A 13,253-nucleotide genomic window follows, 5' to 3' on the forward strand; every position below is an offset into this window, starting at 1 on the left:
GAATCATTAAGAAAGTAACAGAAATCTTCAAGAGAAAAAAAAAAGAGTTTACTGGTAACACAAAGTAATTTAAAACACAATGATGTTTAAGATTGACCAAGCAAGACTGCTGAGCCCATCAGGTAAGCGGAAGACTGACATTGTTTTGTTTTGTTTTGTTTTGTTTTAACATCTTTATTGGGGTATAATTGCTTTACAATGGTGTGTTAGTTTCTGCTTTATAACAAAGTGAACCACTTATACATATACACATGTTCCCATATCTCTTCCCCTCCCCGTGTCTCCCTCCCTCCCACCCTCCCCATCCCACCCCTCCAGGCGGTCACAAAGCACCGAGCCGATATCCCTGTGCCATGCGGCTGCTTCCCACTAGCTATCTACCTTACGTTTGTTAGTGTATATATGTCCATGACTCTCTCTCGCCCTGTCACAGCTCACCCTTCCCCTTCCCCATATCCTCAAGTCCGTTCTCCAGTAGGTCTGTGTCTTTATTCCTGTCTTACCCCTAGGTTCTTCATGACATTTTTTTTTCTTAAATTCCATATATATGTGTTAGCATACAGTATTTGTCTTTTTCTTTCTGACTTACTTCACTCTGTATGACAGACTCTAGGTCTATCTACCTCATTACAAATAGCTCAATTTCATTTCTTTTTATGGCTGAGTAATATTCCATTGTATATATGTGCCACATCTTCTTTATCCATTCATCCGATGATGGGCACTTAGGTTGTTTCCATCTCCGGGCTATTGTAAATAGAGCTGCAATGAACATTTTGGTACATGACTCTTTTCGAATTTTGGTTTTCTCAGGGTATATGCCCAGTAGTGGGATTGCTGGGTCATATGGTAGTTCTATTTGTAGTTTTTTAAGGAACCTCCATACTGTTCTCCATAGTGGCTGAACCAATTCACATTCCCACCAGCAGTGCAAGAGGGTTCCCTTTTCTCCACACCCTCTCCAGCATTTATTGTTTCTAGATTTTTTGATGATGGCCATTCTGACTGGTGTGAGATGATATCTCATTGTAGTTTTGATTTGCATTTCTGTAATGATTAATGATGTTGAGCATTCTTTCATGTGTTTGTTGGCAGTCTATATCTTCTTTGGAGAATTGTCTGTTTAGGTCTTCTGCCCATTTTTGGATTGGGTTGTTTGTTTTTTTGTTATTGAGCTGCATGAGCTGCTTGTAAATTTTGGAGATTAATCCTTTGTCGACTGACATTGTTTTTATTGTGAATTTTGGGTTTAGAGCAGGTTACTTCCATCAGAGAATATACTAAATTGTGGATTATTTGTGAAGTTGAATTATAATCATTTCCTTTAGGTCTGTTCCCAAAAGAATGGGCCAAAACGGACTATAATTTTCATACTTTGTTGAAATCTTCTATGATTTTCAAATTGTTAAATTTATGAAAAAACCTAGATCAGTGGTATTCTTTTCTCTGGCTGCACATTAGAATGTCCTGAAGAGCATTTTAGAATTTTTCAGGTTGTGAAGAAAAAATTCTGACTGAATTAGGGTGGGGCCCAAGATCAGAATGGTTTCGAAAGCTCCCAGGCGATTCTGGCGTGGGTCAGGGCTGGGGACCCCTAGATTGTCAGCTTTTCGTGGAGAAGAATCACGTCACTGGGTCTTTGCCTCCCACCCAGCGCCCTGTGTTTAATCAGTACCTCGTGATGGGCCAACTCGCCACAGTGGGTCCTGTTTTGAAGGACTGTGACACCAGGATAGTGTGGACTAGTCCTCTACAACCTCTTTTTTCCTAAACAGAACATGAATTTAATCTTATGGGATCAAGTGAATCAATCTTCTGATAATAATTAAACATGGGAGGGAAGCGCTGAAGACAACTGAATTCCCAACTCTTGTGCTAGGTTACAAACAGATGTCTGTAGTATAGTTAGTGTAGTTGGTTAACAACTGAAAAGCCAAGTTTCCTTCTCAGTTATTGCCTATATCTCCATTATTTTATAAATGTGCATTTTATGTCTTTCCTGTAAAGACTATGAGTTTATTGAGGGCTAAACATCTTTTCCGGTTCCTGGTACATAGTAGGTACCCATTTAAAGGGAGGGAGGGACAAAACGTACATAAGTAGCTACCAAACTGGTAGGAAAATGGCCTCCATGGCTGTTCCTCTTCTCCTCTGGATCTCAGTGCCAGAGTTTCCCAGAGTGTGGTCCCTGGCTCTGTTCTGTCCATCATCTTTTTCTTGGTTTCTCATCCTGCCTGTGGCTGACTCCTTCACAGTTGTATCTCCAGTCCAGGTTTCTCATTTTCAAATATCCATCTGCCTACAAGATCCCTCCACTTGGAAGTCAAGAGAATCCCAAGCTCCACACACCCCAAGCTGAGCTCCCTGCCTCCCCTCCCCCAGTCCTGCTTCCCCAGTGGCCTCCCCATCACAGGGAATGGCAACTCCATCCTTCTGGTCCTCAGGCCAAAAGCTGTACAGTCACCTTTGACACCTGCCTCTATTACAGTCCCATCAACCAGGACATTCTTCAGGTTCTACCACATCCTCTTCACTGTCTCAACTGCTGCCACTCAGGTCCCTCCCACCCCATCTCTTACCTAGATTATTTTAGAAGCACTCTAACTGTTCTTCTTACCCTTGTCCTCCCACAATCCATTCTCAACCCAGCAGCCGGAATGACCCTTTGAACCGTAAGTCAGATCACAATACTGCTCAGCTTAGAACCTCCCAGTGGCTTTCCCCAGTTACCACAGAATAAAAGTCACAGTCTCTAAAATGGTTTACAAGACCTACGTGATCTGGCCTTCTCTGACCAGTTCCCCTTCCTCAATCTGCTCTGGTCATGCCGGCCCCCTTCCTATTCCTTGAAATGCCAAGGCATGCTTTGGCCTTGTGGCCTTTGCAGTGGCTGTTCCCTCTGCCTGGAATCCTTTCCCCCAGATATATGCATGGTCAAATCCCTCACTAACTCCTAATATTTTGTTCAAATGTCACTTTTGAAAGGACCCCTTTTTCAAAATTGCAGACCCCACCCCGCCACATGCCTCATCCCCCTTGCTCTGCTCTGCTCTGCACTTTTCCCCCACAGCACTTACTGCCTTCTAGCATATTATATAATGTACTTGCTATGTTTTTTTGTCTGTTTCTCCCCACAAGAATGTAAGCTCTGTAGGGCAGAAATCTCTGTTTTAATCACTGACACATAATGGGCACTCAATAACTAGTTGTTGATGGGATTGAATGAAGAAATTGCTCTCCCTTACTAGAAGTCAGTTTTAGATAACTAGTAATTCAGAACTACTCCTGTGTGCATGTCAGCAAAATTCAGTGGAGATTTATTGAGAAGATGCTGACCTGGGCCCCTGGCCCCCTGGTCTGTACAAATTGTTTTGCTGTAAAACAGAATCTTTCAGCTGGGTGGTGGGGCTGGGGGTTGGGGGGAAATGCTACCAGGAAACCAAAGGAAGGCCATTCTCTACGTTTCCTGCTGATGATTTCAAAATTAGAGGCTGGAGTTTTGCATGTGAATCCACGTGCAAAAGAATGAATTTAGAGCTGTACTTCACAGCATATAGAAAAATTAACTCAAAATGGACCACTAAATCTCTAAAGCTCTTAGACGAAAACATAAGGGTAAATCTTTGTGACCTTGGATTAGGCAACAGTTCTCTAGATATGACACCAAAAGCACAGGCAATGAAAGAAAAAAATAAAGTGGACTTCATCAAAATAAAAACTTTTGTTTTTGGAAGAACACTATCATGAAAGTGAGAAGACCACCAACAGAACAGGAGAGGATATTTGCAAATCGTATATCTGATAAGGGATTTGTATCTAGAATATATAAAGAACTCTTACAACTCAACAATAAGACAGATAGTCTAATTAAAAATAGGCAAATGGACATGTCTCCAAAGAAGATACACAAATGGCCAATAAGCATTTGGAAAACATGCTCAACATCATTACAGAAAACCACAATGAGATACCACTTTACACCCACTAGGATGGCTACAGTCAAAAAGATGGAAGGTAACAAGTGTTGGTGAGGACGTGGGGAAATTGGAGCTCTCATGCACTGTTGATGGGAATGTAAAATGGTGCAACCCCTTTGGAAAATAGTCCGGCATTTCCTCAGTTAGTTACACATAGAATTACCATGGTACAGTTAACTCCTCTCCTAGGTATAAACTCAAAAGAAATGAAAATGTGTTCAAATAGGTAGTGGTACATGAATATTCACAGTAACATTGTTCATAATAGCCAGAAAGTAGAAACAACCCAAATGTCCATTAGCTGATGAATCAACAAACTAAATGTGGTATATTCATACGATGGAATATTCATCCATAAGAAGGAAGGAAGTACTGATACATGCTGTAACATTGAGTATATGCTGAGTATATCAGCATGTACTGATACATGCTGTAACATTGAGGAATATTATTCATCCATAAGAAGGAAGGGAGTACTGATACATGCTGTAACATTGAGGAACTTTAAAAACATGTTTGGTTACAAAGTTTCAGTATGGAAGGTGAAAATAGTTCTGGAGATGGATGGTGGCCATAGTTATGCAACAATGTGAATGTACTTAATGCCACTGAACTCTACACATGAAAAATGGTAAGACAGTAAATGTTGTGTATATTTTACAGTAGTAATTTTTAAAAAACATGCTAAGTGAAGGGAGCTGGACACAAAAGGCCATATATTGTATGAGTCCATTTATATGAAATGTCCAGAACAGGCAAATCCAGAGACAGAAAATAAACTAGTGGTGGCCTAGGACTTCAAGAGATGGGGGGAATGGGGAGGAACTGCTAATGGATTTCGGGTTTCTTTTTGGGGTGATGAATGTTCTAGAATTAGATGGTGGTGATGGACCTGTGAATATACTAAAAACCACTGGAACGTAGACTTTTAAATGGTGAATTTTATGGTATGAATGGTATGAATGATAGCAATAAAAAAAAAATACAGGATTTGTAGTTTCATGCTATATTTGAAAGGAAATTCAGTCCAGGCTGTTGAATGGGGAAACAATTTCTTTAACGTACAGCCTTCAAGCCAGCAGAGCATGTGGAAGCCTTGATCTTCTGAGGTGCTGGTGCTGTTTCTTGCCTTCCTGTATCAAAGCTCATTTTGTAAGTATTGCAGTCAGGAGTCTTAGTCCTGTGAAGGGACTTTGTTCAACCCTTATTAAAAGCCCAGATTTGCTGCTGTGTGCTTGGCATCCCCTTCAGAATTGATGTCTGATGTTTTATGCTTCTGAAATCTTCTAGAACAAGGCCAGAGAGATTTTCTGAATCCCTCTTTGATTGTTTTTAATTCCATTACAGCTTGTCCTCGTGTATTAACAAGGTAATCTTGTCTTTCTCTTACTTTACTGCTCTGATCTTTCAGAGGAAATGTGATTTTAAAATGGGACACCATCCAAAGATCATGCCAGGATGACAAAGGATATTATTCATGCAAGCAGTGCAGTTCCAAAGATGTGATCTGAGCTATAGTTCTTTGCATGTTTTTGATTCCCTTTCTACTCAGAAGTGGTCCACAGGGCTTCCCTGGTGGCTCAGTGGTTAAGAATCCACCTGCCGGGCTTCCCTGGTGGCACAGTGGTTGGGAGTCCGCCTGCCGATGTAGGGGACGCGGGTTCGTGCCCCGGTCCGGGAGGATCCCGCATGCCGCGGAGCGGCTGGAACTGTGGGCCATGGCCGCTGGGCCTGCACGTTCGGAGCCTGTGCTCCACAACGGGAGAGGCCACAGCGGTGAGAGGCCCGCGTACCGCAAAAAAAAAAAAAAAAAAAAAATCCACCTGCCAATGCAGGGGACACGGGTTCGAGCCCTGGTCCAGGAAGATCCCACATGCCGCAGAGCAATGAAGCCCGTGCACCACAGCTACTGAGCCTGCGCTCTAGAGCCCAGGAGCCACAACTACTGAGCCCACGTGCCACAACTACTGAAGCCCACGCGCCTAGAGCCCGTGCTCTGCAACAAGAGAAGCCACTGCAATGAGAAGCCCGTGCACCGCAACGAAGAGCAGCCCCGACTCGCCGCAACTAGAGAAAGCCCACGCACAGCAACGAAGGCCCAACGCAGCCAAAATTAAATTAAATTAAATTAAATTAAAAAATAGAAGTGGCCCACAGACCAATAGCAGTGGTATCACCTGGGAGCATGTTAGAAATGCAGAATTTGGGGCTTCTCCCCAAACCTACCTAATCAGAATCTGCATTTTAACAAGATGTGGTGGTTTTAAAGTATGTCCACACACTCCTTGATATTCCTCTGTTTGGTGGAGCCTAATTCCCCTTATCTTGAGTGTGGGCTGTCCTTAGTGACTTGTTTATAACAAACCATGAGGCAGAGATGGTGGAGTGCGACCTCCAAGGCAGCTAAGTCATAAAAGACCTCTCTCTAGGATCTCTCCTCCTTGGGGAAGCCAGAGTTGCCATGTGGTGAGAACACTCAAGCAGTTAATCTGTGGAGAGGGTCACATGGCCAAGAACTGAGGCCCCCTGCCAACAATCATGTTGCACAACATCTCAGAAGTGAATCCTCAGCCTTGGTCAAGACTTCAGATGACATAACTGCAGCCAGCAGCCAGCCTGCAACCTTATGAAGACCCAGAGCCAGACCCACGCAGCTGAGTCACTCCTGAGCTCCTGACTCTCAGCAACTATGTTAGATGATAAATGTTCGTTGTTTTCAACTGCTGGGTTTTGAGGTGAATTGTTATACAGAAATAACCAATACACAACACTTCCAGGTGATTTGGAAGCACATTACAGTTTGAGAAGCACCGAACTAGACCATGAACTCCAGGAAGGTAGAGACCACTTAGGCATTTCCTTATCTTTAGGGCTTGGTACAGTGCCTGACACTCAGTGAATTTTTGTTGGGCTAAATACAAGGTTAAATTGCCCTGTATTTTTAAAAATTAAAACTATTTTTGTAATGAATAGTGGATATATGCACATGGTGAAATATTCCAAGAGTTAAAGGGTATTTACAGTGACAAGCATATCTCCCTGTTTGTTGATTACCAGGAAACTGAGACCACTTGCCTTACCTTGTGATTAACTATTAGCAATCTGCCACATTCCCTTTCCCCCTCACTTCCAAAAGTAACACTTGTCTCAAAAACAATATAAACTAAAACAAAACCCAAAAACCAACAATATAAACTCCTGTACATTAAAAAGAAAAAAAAGCACCCCTTTCAAACTTACTCCCTAAAAGTAACCACTATTAATAGTCACTGTGTTCATTTCCAGACTCAAAAAGTCTATCCATACGTATACAGTTTTGGGTTTGTATTGTTCCCCAAACGGAGTAATACTGGGCAACTTGCCTTGATACGTGCGTTTTCCACTTCGTGACCCATATTGGCCACCTTTTCAAGTCAGCCCCTGCGATCCACCTCGCCCCGCCGGCTGGCTGCTGCCTTGCCTCAGGGCCACCTCCGTCACGCGACCCTGCGCCAGCGCTACACACAGGCCCACCTGCACTGCCCTACAGCTGCACCCGGCGGCTCCCACACCGCCCCACCCAGCGCAGCTCTCCCGACCCCCGCGCCGCACAGGAGGAAACGCTAGGTGCTGGAGAGGCTAGAACTTAACCACGAAGCCCCTCCGCCTCTTACGTACTCTCGACCCCCAGCGATGGGCATTTGGGGTTATTAACACAGAACTGGGGGACCTCTAATGCTTCAGGGACCACCTCTGAACACAGTCTATATGGAATTTCCAGAGGAGGGACCCCTTGGGGTCTTTAAACTTTCTGGAGATCCCAGACTTCTTTGACCATATAATAAAAGCTCTGGACCGTCACCCCTGGGCCTCCTTAAGGTCTCTTGATCCGGGTGATTTGGGGAGAAGAAAACGTGACCTTTCCCAACCGCGAGGAACAAAAGAAACCTTTCCTCAAAATCGCTCTCTCAAAAAAAAAAAAAATTGCTCTCTCTGGCTCTGCATGAGCACAAAGCACTTTTCTACTGAATATGTTTTCAAAGGTTTAAAAGGCTCCTTTTGCCTTCGGGGACGTGCTTCCTCCCACTCCCGTTACCGAAATGGCAGCCCGGCAGGGCTGTGACTGAACCCCACGGGCCTTTGATACGGATCCTGTAGGTAGATCTGCTCCCGGGCGCGCCAAGGTTGAGGAAGGTCTCGGGCTTTCCGGCGCCCGCCCGCCACCATCACCAGAGGGCGCCCTCGCGCCGGCATTCCGAGTCCGCGGCCGGCCGCCGACCCGCCAGGCCCTGCCAGACGTCACGGGGACACGCCCGGCGGGCGAGACCAGGTCATTGCTAGGAGTGCTGATAATCCGGCCTCCGGATCTCCGCTGTAGGACGGGAGTGGAACGTCTCGTTCACACACTGCGAGATGCGGCGGGCTCACCTGGCTGCTCCTGGCTGCGCGGGCCCACTGACTTCAGCGTCCTTAACAGGGAGGACGCAATTTCTTTTTCAGAAAAGGGAGAGGAAAACACAGGGGAGGTCGATTAGTCTCCCTCTAGGGGCACCACACGATGAAACCGGCTTCAAGCGTCAAGCAGTGTCCGAGGAGTCTCACTGAATGTGTATTCATTAGGTCGTGCTGCTCCCTGGACACACGCCTTCCTCCCACCCACGTGCTCAGCGCTTTGCCTGATGAAGGCTATTTGCCCTTCTAAACCCCCAGCTCATAGAGGAAGTCATACCACACCGCATCTCCCATCCCCCATCGGTCAGCTTCTTGCATTTGTATTGCATCCCGTCATTACCTGCTTTCCTACCATCTCTCCAAGCTGGCAGCGAGCTTCTCAAAGTCAAGGGCTGTCCCCACACCTGGAGCTTAGCAGGCCCTCAGCTGACGTTTGATAAACTAATCTACGCTAAAAAATCACGTGGACTCATAGAATGGAGCAAAAGTAATTACAAGTAGTAACACGATCCTCCTGATCTCAGTATGAGCACACCTAGAAACTTCTGGACGTAAGTATGAAGTGGGGAGGGAGGGTCAACCTTGTGAGTGCCCTTCAGTCCTCTTGTCCATCTGCACCCCAAAGCCTGGCAAACACGTAACACATGACCATGTCTCTACTCTTGTCCTTTGAAACGCTTTTTATTCATTGCTGCTGTGGTTTTTGTTTGTTTGTTTATTTTATTTATTTATTTTTGGCTGCGTTGGGTCTTCATTGCTGCACGCGGGCTTTCTCTAGTTGCGGCGAGCAGGGGCTACTCTTTGTTTTGGTGCGCGGGCCTCTCATTGCGGTGGCTTCTCTCGTTGTGGAGCACGGGCTCTAGGCGCGTGGGATTCAGTAGTTGTGGTGCGCGTGCTCAGCAGCTGTGGCTCATGGGCTCTAGAGTGCAGGCTCAGTAGTTGTGGCACACGGGCTCTAGGCACGTGGGATTCAGTAGTTGTGGCTCGTGGACTCAGTAGTTGTGGCTCGTGGGCTCTAGAGCACAGGCTCAGTAGTTGTGGCACACGGGCTTAGTTGCTTCGTGGCATGTGGGATCTTCCCGGACCGGGGATCGAACCCTTGTCCCCTGCATTGGCAGGCAGATTCTTAACCACTGCGCCACCAGGGAAGCCCTGTGTTTTGTTTTTTGAGAATTTCTTTTCATGATGCTTTCTTCCTGTTTTCTTTTTTTTTTTTGTTAACCTCAGCATTTCCAAGGTTATACAGAATTTCATACTGCTTGCTCCTGGAGTTCCTAACTGGGCATGCACATCGGAATAAACTCTTGAGATTTAAAAAAAATCTACAGATGCTCCCGCTCCACTCAGTCCTAGTGAAGCAGAAGCTTCTGGGCAGGGCCTAAGGTAGGAATATAATTTAAAAACGCATACAGCAGCTCTGATGTGCAGCCATGGTTAAGAATCAATGGTATAATTCCACAAGGACTTTATTTTAAACCTGCCTCCAAATGGATGCCTTTCCCCTGCTTTACATCCTATTTTTCTGGGCTGATTTAAGATTTCCACACTGCACCACTTCTCCGGCACTGCCTTCTGCTAAGATGTGACTTGTAGTTCCAGTTTTCTCCAGCCCATTCAGTGTCATGACAGCTGGAAACATATTCCAGACCAAGTTGTCTTCATCAGGTGGGAGCAGTGGTGCACAGCAATGCTCCCTGTACTGCTGGGCGAGCAGCCTTTGTGCGGTATTTTCCATGCCTAACTTCCAACTGGCTTTACTGAAACAAAAAAAAATTGCGTGGAGATGCCACCTGTTGCACTTACTTCCTGTATGTGTGCTTAAATAAGACAACATGGGCATTAAAAAGAATAATTATCTCAGTCCTCTGGATGCTTTAAGGTAGCATATTATTCTAAGTACTGTGGAATAAAGGAATTTTAGGACATGAAATTCACACTCCTCTTTTTATATTATTTAGAAGAGACACAACACAACATCTCACCTTTGCTTTAATAGGAAGTTGTTAGTTCTGCTAAATGAAAAATCCATAGGGTGTTCTTCAGGTATGGTTTGATCCAGGAGCTCAAACCAAACACTTGGCTTCTCTCTCTCCTCTCTTTGCTTTCCACAGGGTTGATATTAGGCTCATGGTGGCCCCCAAGTCCCTCTTCAAGTATGGCCACATAATTATTGTTATGCAGCATTTCCATACATCACCTCCTAGCATTCCTCCATCCAAAAGAAGGATGAGGATCTTTTCCTCTAGCTTCTGCAGAAGAAAGAGAAAATTTTGTTTTCCCAGAATCCAAAATACAGCCCTCCTCCACCTCTAGCTTCATTTTCCTCCAATTGGATCACATGCCTGGCCCTCAACCTGGCCTGGAGGATTGAGACTAATCTCATTGGCCATGCCTGGTTACATGGTTGCTCCTGAAGTGGGTGGAGTGGGGACAACTCCACCCAAGCCACATGGGTCAAGAGTGGGGTAAGGTGGTTCCCCCAAAGGAAGCCAGAGTCCTCTTACCAGAAGGGAGAACAGATGTTGGGCAGATCAAAAGGCCTGATATCCCCTGAGCCCAGGAAGTCGTGATGGGACAAGACTTGAGTGGATGCAAGTGGGGCAGTGGGTTCCAGATGGGCTGGAAGGCTGAGACCAGGGGGGACATTACTGTAGCCTCCCCTGATGTTGGATGACGACCTGGGTGGGGACTCTGGGTTGACAGGCAGCATAACAAGATGGTCTACACCACCTGGGTCTGAATTCTTGCTCTGCCACTTACCAGGTGTTGCCTAACCTCTCTGTGCCTTAATTTCCCCACTTGTAAAAAGATGGCACCAGGGCTGACATGGATGAACCCGAAAACAATAAGCCAAGTGGAAGGAGCCGATCGCAAAGGCCACACAACGTATGACCCACTTACGTGAAACGTCCAGAACAGGCACATCTATAGAGACAGAGGGTAGATTAGTGATTGCCTGGGGCTGGGAGGAGTGGGGGGTGGGGTAATGAAAATGTTCTAAAACTGACCCTGGTGATAGTTGCACAACTGTGAATATACCAACAGCCATCGAACTGTACACTTTATATCTGTGAATTCTATGGTATGTGAATTAAGCCGTGGAGGTTTTTCAAGGTAGTGTGTGGCAAGTGCTTTGAGCCGTGCCCGGCACTTCGGGCTTTCCCAGGCCCTTGGAGCTTCTGAATAATCCCATCGTTCACCTCCCTTCCATTACCCCTTACTGCGTGTCCCTCTCTCTCCTGCCAGGATACTGACTGCATAGACAGCTCCTCTCCAGAAGAAGAGCTGGACTTGTTGGCTAATCGGAAAGGACTCCTGCTGGTCAATCTTATGCGTCCACTTGATTGGGTCTCGGGGTGCCCAGACCTTTGGTCAAACATGATTCTGGGTGTTTCTGTGAGGGTGGTTTTTGTTGAGATTAGCATTTGACTCCATGGACTGAGTGAAGCAGGGGCCCTCCCCAAGGTGGGTGAGCCTCATCCAGTCAGCTGAAGGCCTGAATAGAACAAAAGGCTGACTCCTGAGTGAAGACTCCTCCTGCCTGGCTGCTGAGCTGGGACAACAAGCTTTTCCTGCCTTTGGACTCGAATGGAAAACACCGGACCTTCTTGGGTCTGAAGCCACCAGCTTCTACACGGGAACCACACCATCGGCTCTCCCAGGTCTCTGACTTGCTGACTGCAGATCCTGGCCCTTGTCAGCCTCCCTCATCACATGAGTCTCTTCCTTTTTCTCTACACTTCCTCTTGGTTCTCCTTCTCTGGAGAACCCTAACTAATACAGAACCTAAAAGAAAGATGAGTCAATGATGAGTTTCAGGCTGAATGACTAGGAAAACAATCAGAACGTAGGACAGAAATACGGGAATCAAATCAAGGAAGTGACTGGTTTGGGGGGTCTTTTTCCTTCACAAATACGTACTTAACATCTGCCCTGTGCCAGATAAAGTGCCAGTTGTGGGAGATTAAAAGATCTACCAGTTGCCTAAACTAGAGGCCAAATCCATCCTTGCCTCTGTCTTCAGCCTCGCCCTCAACATGGAATAATTCTTAAGATCTACAATTTCATCCCCTTGAATTTCTCTCAACTCCATTTCCTTGGCAGGTAGAAAGGGCTCTCAGTGAAATCACCATCCCCCACCCTTTAAGAGCCACAACATTTAGTAATGATTTCACTTAAGGTTCAGGAGGACCATGGAAATATTTGAGGTATTTGAAGAGTTACTATATGTGAAATTAAGAAATAGAAAGTTATTGGTATTCATCAAAGTAAAGGGACATAAAGCATATTTTGCAATTCCAAGCTACTTAAGGTGATAAGGATGTTACTAACAGTGTTAAGTGTTTGCTGGGGGGATGAGATATTGTCCAAAGGAAAATTATCTGCAAATTTTCAATTTAATGCCATCAATTAAAGCCCAGCCTAAAGTATAGGAAAGATGGGAGGGGGAGAGAGGAGAAAAAGACACCCGTCCTGGGTGGCAGCTAAGGCTGAGAGCCCGTCGTCCTGAGAGTCACTTCATACCTCTTACTTTATTCCCATCTGAGGGAAGGGGACCTTAAGAAAGCCACACGAAGGGGCTTCCCTGGTGGTGCAGTAGTTAAGAATCCACCTGCTAACGCAGGGGACACATGTTCAAGCCCTGGTCCGGGAAGATCCCACATGCTGCAGAGCAACTAAGCCCGTGCGCCACAACTACTGAGCCCACATGCCACAACTACTAAAGCCCGCGCACCTAGAGCCCGAGCTCCGCCACAGAAGAAGCCACCGCAATGAGAAGCCCGCGCACCGCTACGAAGAGTAGCCCCCGCTCGCTGCCGCTAGAGAAAGGCCACGCACAGCAAC

This window comes from Grampus griseus (assembly GCF_964374135.1).
Source record: "Grampus griseus genome assembly, chromosome: 14".
Lineage (NCBI taxonomy): Eukaryota > Metazoa > Chordata > Mammalia > Artiodactyla > Delphinidae > Grampus > Grampus griseus.